Here is an 8709-nt window from a genome sequence, read left to right as displayed (position 1 = left end):
ATGTGTGTGTGTGTGTGTGTGTGTGTGTGTGTGTGTGTGTGTGTCTGTCAGTACCAGCTCCAACCATAGCTGGAGGAGAAACAGGGTGGCAGTTCAAATTCAATTATCTTTGAAATGGCAAAGAGGGGGACTGTAGGAACAGATTCAATGAGCTTTTTGAGTCTGAGAAACTAGACTATGTTCACAGTCACTGAGAATATTGAAGAAAGAAAGACATTACTTGTGGTATTCATGAACCATTCCTTGGTTTACTGCTGAAAATAACATCAACATTTAGGCTCCGTCAAGGGACAAATGACTAGTCCTAAAACACAGAAAAGTGGTCTCACTTGCAAAAATAAAGTCTTCATTAAATTAGGCTAATACAGTGGCATCTCAATCTCATTCTGAACGAATACAACCAACACGCAAAAAATACTACAATCTGTCCATTCAAGAACAGAAAAATGCAACCAAAAACCACAAAGGTTAAAAAAGGTTCTCAAATAATAGCTCCCTCTTCTGTAATTAGCTGCATCACTGGTGATATTTCCTCTAATCTTCAATGCAGTGGATCAGTGGCAACCTGCAATTAGGTAGAGCCATTAGTGGTCTGTGAATTCCTCACGTTTAAAAACATGACCAGGGGGCAGGGAGGGAATGCAGACCCCAGTCTAAGACACATTCTCAGGGGTGAGTGGGCTAACTCTCCCCTGGGGGGTATGAGATGGAACTCACCCCCAAGAGTCACTATAGAATTAGAGCAAACAATAGACCTGCCAATTGTTCAATTTATATCCATATATTTAGAACATACACTACCATTCCAAAGCTTTGGAATTAAGATCTTCAGTTTTTGGCAATTTTATGCATGACAGGGCCTTAATTTCTCAGAACAAGAATAGACTGATGAGTTTCAGAAGAAAGTTCTTTGTTTCAGGCCATTTTGAGCCTGTTATCGAACCCACAAATGTTGATGCTCCAGATACTCAACGAGTCTAAAGAAGGCCAGTTTTATAGCTTTTTTTAATAAGAACAACAGTTTTCATCTGTGCTAATATAATTGCAAAAAGTGTTTTCTAATGAGCCTTTTAAAATGATACACTTGGATTAGCTAACACAACGTGCCATTGGAACACAGGAGTGATGGTTGCTGATAATGGGCCTCTGTACGCCTATGTAGATATTCCTTAAAAAATCTGCCGTTTCCAGCTACAATAGTCATTTACAACATTAACAAAGGTATACACTGTATTTCTGATCAATATGATGTTATTTTAATGGACAAAAAATGTGCTTTTCTTTAAAAAACAAGGACATTTCTAAGTGACCCCAAACTTTTGAGATGGAACGGTTGGATGGAACGTTAACAATAACGGCTAGGTGGAACGTTAACATTAACGGCTGGGTGGAACGTTAACATTAACGGCTGGGTGGAACGTTAACATTAACGGCTGGGTGGAACGTTAACATTAAGGGCTGGGTGGAAAGTACATGAGAAATAAGGGGTGCGTGTTCTCCCCACAACTAGAATGAGCAGTGACCTGGAAAGAGAGGTAGTGAGGTAGAGAGAAAGAAAGACAGAGAGAGAAATCAGCTCAATGTAATTGAAGAATCCATCCACTTTTGTGAAAATTGGAAAACTCTAAACAAACAACAATACGAATAGTTATCTATCCAAAACAGAGATGTATGGATAAACCACTTCTCCAATCTTTTTGTCTCTATAACAAAGAACAAACAGCAAAAACATATACATGACCAAATACAAATCTTAGAATCAACTATTAAAGACTACCAGAACTCACTGGATTCTCCAATAACATTGAATGATCATCAAGGACATCAACCACCCGAGCCACTGCCTGTTCACACCGCTACCATCCAGAAGGCGAGGTCAGTACAGGTGCATCAAAGCTGGGACCGAGAGACTGAAAAACAGTTTCTACCTCAAGGCCATCAGACTGCTAAACAGTAATCACTAACTCAGAAAGGCTGCTGCCTACATTGAGACCCAATCACTGGCCACTTTAATAAATGGATCTCTCTAGTCACTTTATACAATGCCACTCTATGTAATGCCACTTTAATAATGTTTACATATCTTAAATTACTCATATTACATGTATATACTGTATTTTATACCATCTATTGCACCTTGCCTATGCCGCTCTGCCATCGCTCATCCATATACTTAAATGTACATATTCTCATTCACCCCTTTAGATTTGTGTATATTAGGTAGATGTTGGGGATTGTTAGATCACTTGTTAGATATTACTGCACTGTTGGAACTATAAGCACAAGCATTTCGCTAAACTCGCATTAACATCTGCTAACCATGTGTATGTGACAAATAAAATGTGATTTGAATTTGATTTGATGAACTACAGGACAAAATACAAACCCTCCAACCCAAAAAGGCCTGTGGGGTTGATGGTATCCTAAATGAAATGATAAAATATACAGACCATGAATTCCAATTGACTATACATAAACACTTTAACATCATCCTCAGCTCTGGCATCTTCCCCAATATTTGGAACCAAGTACTGATCAGCCCAATCGACAATAGTGGAGACAATTTTGACCCCAATAACTAACGTGGGATATGCGTCAACAGCAACCTTGGGAAAATCCTAAGCATTATCATTAACAGCAGACATTTCCTCAGTGTAATGAGAAATGTCAAATTGGCTTTTTACCAAATTACAGTACAACAGACCATGTATTCAACCTACGCACCATAATTGACAAACAAACAAACCAAAACAAAGGCAAAGTCTTCTCATGCTTTGTTGATTTCAAAAAAGCCTTCGACTCAATTTGGCATGAGGGTCTGCTATACAAATTGATGGAAAGTGGTGTTGGGAGAAAAACATAAGACATTATGAAATCCATGTACACAAACAACAAGTGTGCAGTTAAAATTGGCAAAAAAACACACAGATTTCTTTCCACAGAGCCGGGGGGTGAGATAGAGATGCAGCTTAAGCCCCACCCTCTTCAACATACAATACCAGTCAAAAGTTTGGACACACCAACTCATTCAAGGGTTTTTCTTCTGCAGCATATTGCTGCTGAATGCTATGGTAGCCATGCTGGTTAAGTGTGCCTTGAACTCTAAATAAATCATTGACAGTGTCACCAGCAAAGCACCCCCACACCATCACACCTCCTCCTACATGCTTCACGGTGGGAACCACACATGCAGGATCATCCATTCACCTACTCTGTATCTCACAGAGAAGGCGTTTGGAACCAAAAATCTCAAATTTGGACTCATCAGACCAAAGGACAGATTTCCACCGGTCTCATGTCCATTGCTTGTGTTTCTTGACCCAAGCAAGTCTCTTTTTGTTATTCGTGTTCTTTAGTAGTGGTTTCTTTGCAGCAATTCGACCATTCGCCTGATTCACACAGTCTCCTCTGAACAGTTGATGTTGAGATGTGTCTGTAACTTGAACTCTGTGAAGCATTTATTTGGGCTGCAATCTGAGGTGCAGTTAACTCTAATGAACATATCCTCTGCAGCAGAGGTAACTCTGGGTCTTCCTTTCCTGTGGTGGTCCTCATGAGAGCCAGTTTCATCATAGCGCTTGATGGTTTTTGCGACTGCACTTGAAGAAATTNAGGTAACTCTGGGTCTTCCTTTCCTGTGGTGGTCCTCATGAGAGCCAGTTTCATCATAGCGCTTGATGGTTTTTGCGACTGCACTTGAAGAAATTGTCAAAGTTCTTGAAATGCTCTGTATTGACTGACCTTCATGTCTTAAAATAATGATGGACTGTCGTTTCTTTTTGCTTATTTGAGCTGTTCTTGCCATAATATGGATTTTGGTCTTTTACCAAATAGGGTTGTTAGTTGTGTTGTGACCCTACCTTGTCACAACACAACTAATTGTCTCAAACGCATTAAGCAATTCCACAAATTAACTTTTAACAAGGCACACCTGTTAATTGAAATGTATTCCACCTCATGAAGCTGGTTGAGAGAATGCCAAGAGTGTGCAAAGCTGTCGTCAAGGCAAAGGGTGGCTACTTTGAAGAATCTCAAATATAAAATCTATTTAGATTTCTTTAACACTTTTTTGGTTACTACATGATTCCATATGTTTTATTTCATCGTTTTGATGTCTTCACTATTATTCTACAATGTAGAAAATTGAAAAATAAAGAAAAATCCTGGAATGAGTAGGTGTGTCCAATATTTGGGACTGGCACTGTATATATCAACGAATTGGCAAGGGCACTAGAACAGTCTGCAGCACCAAGCCTCACCCTACTAAAATTTGAAGTCAAATGTCTACTGATGATCTGGTGCTTCATTCCCCAACCAAGGGGGGCCTACAGCAGCACCTAGATCTTCTGCACAGATTCTGTCAGACCTGGGCCCTGACAGTAAMTCTCAGTAAGACAAAAAATAATAGTGTTCCAAAAAAGGTCCAGTTGCCAGGACCATGAATACAAATTACATCTAGACACCGTTGCCCTAGAGCACACAAAAAAACTCTACCTGGCCCTAAACATCAGAGCCACAGGTAACTTCCACAAAGCTGTGAACGATCTGAGAGACAAGGCAAGAAGGACCTTGTATTCCATCAAAAGGAACATAAAATTCATACCAATTAGGATCTGGCTAAAAATACTTGAATCAGTTATAGAACCCAATGCCCTTTATGGTTGTGAGGTCTGGGGTCTGCTTATTAACCAAGAATTCACAAAATGGGACAAACACCAAATTGAGTCTGCATGCAGAATTCTGCATTAATATCCTCTGTGTACAACGTAAATAACAAAATAATGCATGCAGAGCAGAATTAGGCCGATACCTGCTATTTATCAAAATCCAGAAAAGAGCTGTTAAATTCTACCTCCACCTAAAAGGAATCGATTCCCAAACCTTCCACAACAAAGCCATCATCTACGGAGAAATTAACCTGGAGAAGAGCCCCCTTAGTGTCACGCCCTGGCCTTAGTTATCTTTGTTTTCTTTCTCTCTTCCACCATACGACGATCGTGACACTTAGTAAGCTGGTCCTGGGGCTCTGTTCACAAACACAAACAGACCCAACAGTACAGCAACACAATTAAACCCAACCAAATCATTTGAAAATGAAAGATAATTCCTTGACACATTGGAAAGAATTTACAAAACAAAGTGAGTGAACTAGAATGCTATTTGGCCCTAAATAGAGACTACACAGTGGCAGAATACCTGACCACTGTGACTGACCCAAACTTAAGGAAAGCTTTGACTATGTACAGACACAGTGAGAATAGCCTTGCTATTGAGAAAGGCCGCCAAAGGCAGACCTGGCTCTCAAGAGAAGACAGGCTATGTGCACACTGCCAACAAAATGGAAACTGAGCTGCACTTCCTAACCTCCTGCCAAATGTATGACCATATTAGAGACACATATTTCCCTCAGATTACAGACCCACAAAGAATTCGAAAACAAATCCAATTTTGATAAACGCCCATATCTATTGGGTGAAAAACCACAGTGTGCAATCACAGCAGCAAGATTTGTGACCTGTTGCCACAAGAAAAGGGCAACCAGTGAAGAACAAACACCATTGTAAATACAAACTATATTTATGTATATTTATTTTCCCTTTTGTACTTTAACTACTTGCACATCATTACAATACTGTATACAGACATAATATGACAATGTGTCTTTATTATTTTGGAACTTTTGTGCGTGTCATGTTTACTGTACATTTTTTATTGTTTATTTCACTTTTGTTTATTATCTATTTCACTTGCTTTGGCAATGTAAATATATGTTTCCCATGTCAATAAAGCCCTTTAAATTGAAATTGAGAGAGTGAGCAAGAGAGAGAGAGAGAGAGAGAGAGAGAAAGAGAGAGAAAGTGTATGCTGGAGCTTAAAGCAACAGAAATCTAGGATTTTACAAGTAAAAAAAATGGGCAATGTGCATTAAACGAGAGAGAGAACATTCCGTTGTGAAAAATGGCTGCATTCCAAACCCAGCAGGGACCCATTCCAAACCTGATAGTGTGTTTAATACCATCACATCCCCAGCTAGGCTGGGGGGAAACATTGTTTCAGGCCGGCAACAAGCTCTGTATAGACCAGGCCAATTCAGTATACAAGGTTTCACAAAATAACAGTCAAATCTTACAAAGAGATCTACTTCCACCAGAGACCAGGGTAGAACTTGGAAAAAAAGTTAGAGGTAGAATAACTTGAAACCTGAAAACGGTAGGAATAAAAGCTTTCCCCCCTTTTATAACATCAAAGATCATGTAAGCAGATAATTAGGTAAGCGGGTGCTTCTCTCTCAACTCTGTCAGTTTTATGATCACCACACGCCCCTACGTGGATAATTAGGAGAACTACACTCTTAAATTCAGTTGCAAAACTCGAGCGGTAGAGAGGAAAGGGTAGGGTGCAATGAACAGTATGTGAGGAAATTCCTTTTATACAATACAACCTAGAACCTGAGAGAACCTATCTTTGACATGACATCAGAGTAGGAACAGGTTCCAGACACAGACCATTTTGAGCATGTAAATATAAACAGTAAATAAACAGAATAAACGAAATAAAAGTTGAATGTGTAAAAAGAATACATATCCATGCCACTTGGCRCATGCAAGATCAGATCATTATTATAGCATGGAACTTATTTGACTACTACTGGTCACAGTTTAGGGTCAATTCCATTACACATATCTTTGATCTATACATGAATGTAATTTAAATCTCTTGAACTGACAGAGTTGATGATCATTATTACACAGGCATTATAAAAAGTTGTTAGTGCTGCCTATGGCATCTGCAATGACATGCTTATGAATGTGTAAAGACAGCATTATAATAAGTGCTAGAAGTCTGTGACCCTGTATACCGTCTTGAAGATAGAACCCTGAATCCTCCTCTCTTGATCCACCTAGGGTGTTAGGAGGTACTGTCAATGTACCTATCCACGCGGGAGGCAATCTCCCTTCGGAGGGATTCCACCATCTCCAACAACATGGCAACCTCCATGGCTTTGTCCTCTTTGTTGTTGATGAAGTCTTGGATCTGTTTCACCAAGTCCGAAACAACAAAGACAAAGAGAAAATGAAGACAATGATTAGTGGATCCTTTAAAACGTTTGTTACTGCTGGGGTGGAATAAAATGCTGCACACCAAGGGGCTCTCCAGAAAAAGGAGTTGGACACCTCTGTTTAAAAGGGGGAAATCTGCAGTTCAAACAACAATAAAGCAAAAGCAGTCACCCCACTACTGTTTTGGTAAACAGCTGAGGGATGTGGCTGGAGAAATGTAACTACACTCAAAATTCATAGGCAGAGCAATGGATGCAACGACTGACCATCCATGAGATCAAAATGACAGTTTTAACCATGTTTTAAGGCTATACATTTGTTAACATTACATTGTTTACAAACAAGCTTACCTTTTCAGATATGATGCGGGACGACAGTTGAATTAAGCTCATGAGGCATTTATTTCTATGTTATACTCTTCAAGAATTAATCAGTCATTTAAAAGTAAAAAAAGTATGTACCCATTTTAGATTGCCCCTTCAAGGTCTTGAGACTTACTGCCAAATTTCTTGAATTTTATCTTGAAGGAATTTTGTGATTTTCTCTGCCTCCATAGTAATGTTCTTTAGGTGTTCGATGACCACTTAATTGCTGTCCTGGTTTGTGTTCCCCTCCTTTAGCTTATCAAACAGAGCTGTCACCTTTTTGAACTCCTGGCAAATAACAAGTAAAAAAAAAACTAAAACGCATAACTACTTAGTTTTATACTCACCACTTAGTACCAAGGTGAGATTGAAAATAAGTACGTGGGAAGAAGAGGTCAGTGGTTGGTGAGTAGTTAGTAGGGGTCAGTGGTTGGTGAGTAGGACCCCTACTAACTACTCCCAAACCAGCAACCAAACCTGACCACTACTAACTACTCAACAAACCACTGACCACTACTAACTACTCAACAAACACCTGACCACTACTAATACTCACCAACAACTGACCACTACTAACTACTCACCAACCACTGACCCCTACTACCTACTCACCAACCACTGAAACCCTACTAAACTAACTAACTACTCACCAACCACTGACCACTACTAACTACTTACCAACCACTGACCACTACTAACTACTCACCAACCAACTGGCCACTACTAACTACTCACCAAATAGCAACCACAAACCACTACTAACTACTCACCAACCACTGACCACTACTAACTACTCACCAACCACTGACCCCTACTAACTACTCACCAACCACTGGCACTACTAACTACTCACTGGCCACTCTAACTACTCACCGACCACTGACCACTAACTAACTCCTCACACAGTCAACTGACACTACTAACTAACTCACCAACCACTGACCCCTACTTAACTACTCACCAACCACTGACCACTACTAACTACTTACCAACCACTGACCAACTACTAACTACTCCACCAACCACTGGCCACTACTAACTACTCACCAACTAGCAACCACAACCACTACTAACTACTCACCAAACCACTGACCACTACTAACTACTCACCAACTAGCAACCACAACCACTACTAACTACTCACCAACCACTGACTACTACTAACTACTCACCAACCACTGACCCCTACTAACTACTCAACCAACCACTGGCCACTACTAACTACTCACCGACCACTGACCACTACTAACTCCTCACCAGTCACGTGACCACTACTAACTACT

The 8709-nt window shown here is 40.0% G+C and overlaps 1 pseudogene; it reads right to left on the bottom strand.

Moving 5' to 3' along the window:
- Positions 1-5525: 5525 nt before the first annotated feature.
- LOC111962680 (laminin subunit beta-4-like) overlaps positions 5526-8709 on the bottom strand; it is a 20218-nt pseudogene continuing 17034 nt past the window's right edge.

The sequence above is a fragment of the Salvelinus sp. IW2-2015 genome, linkage group LG4q.1:29 (genome assembly GCF_002910315.2).
Source record: "Salvelinus sp. IW2-2015 linkage group LG4q.1:29, ASM291031v2, whole genome shotgun sequence".
In the NCBI taxonomy this organism is placed as follows: Eukaryota; Metazoa; Chordata; class Actinopteri; order Salmoniformes; family Salmonidae; genus Salvelinus; species Salvelinus sp. IW2-2015.
This window is presented reverse-complemented; position numbering and strand designations above follow the sequence as displayed.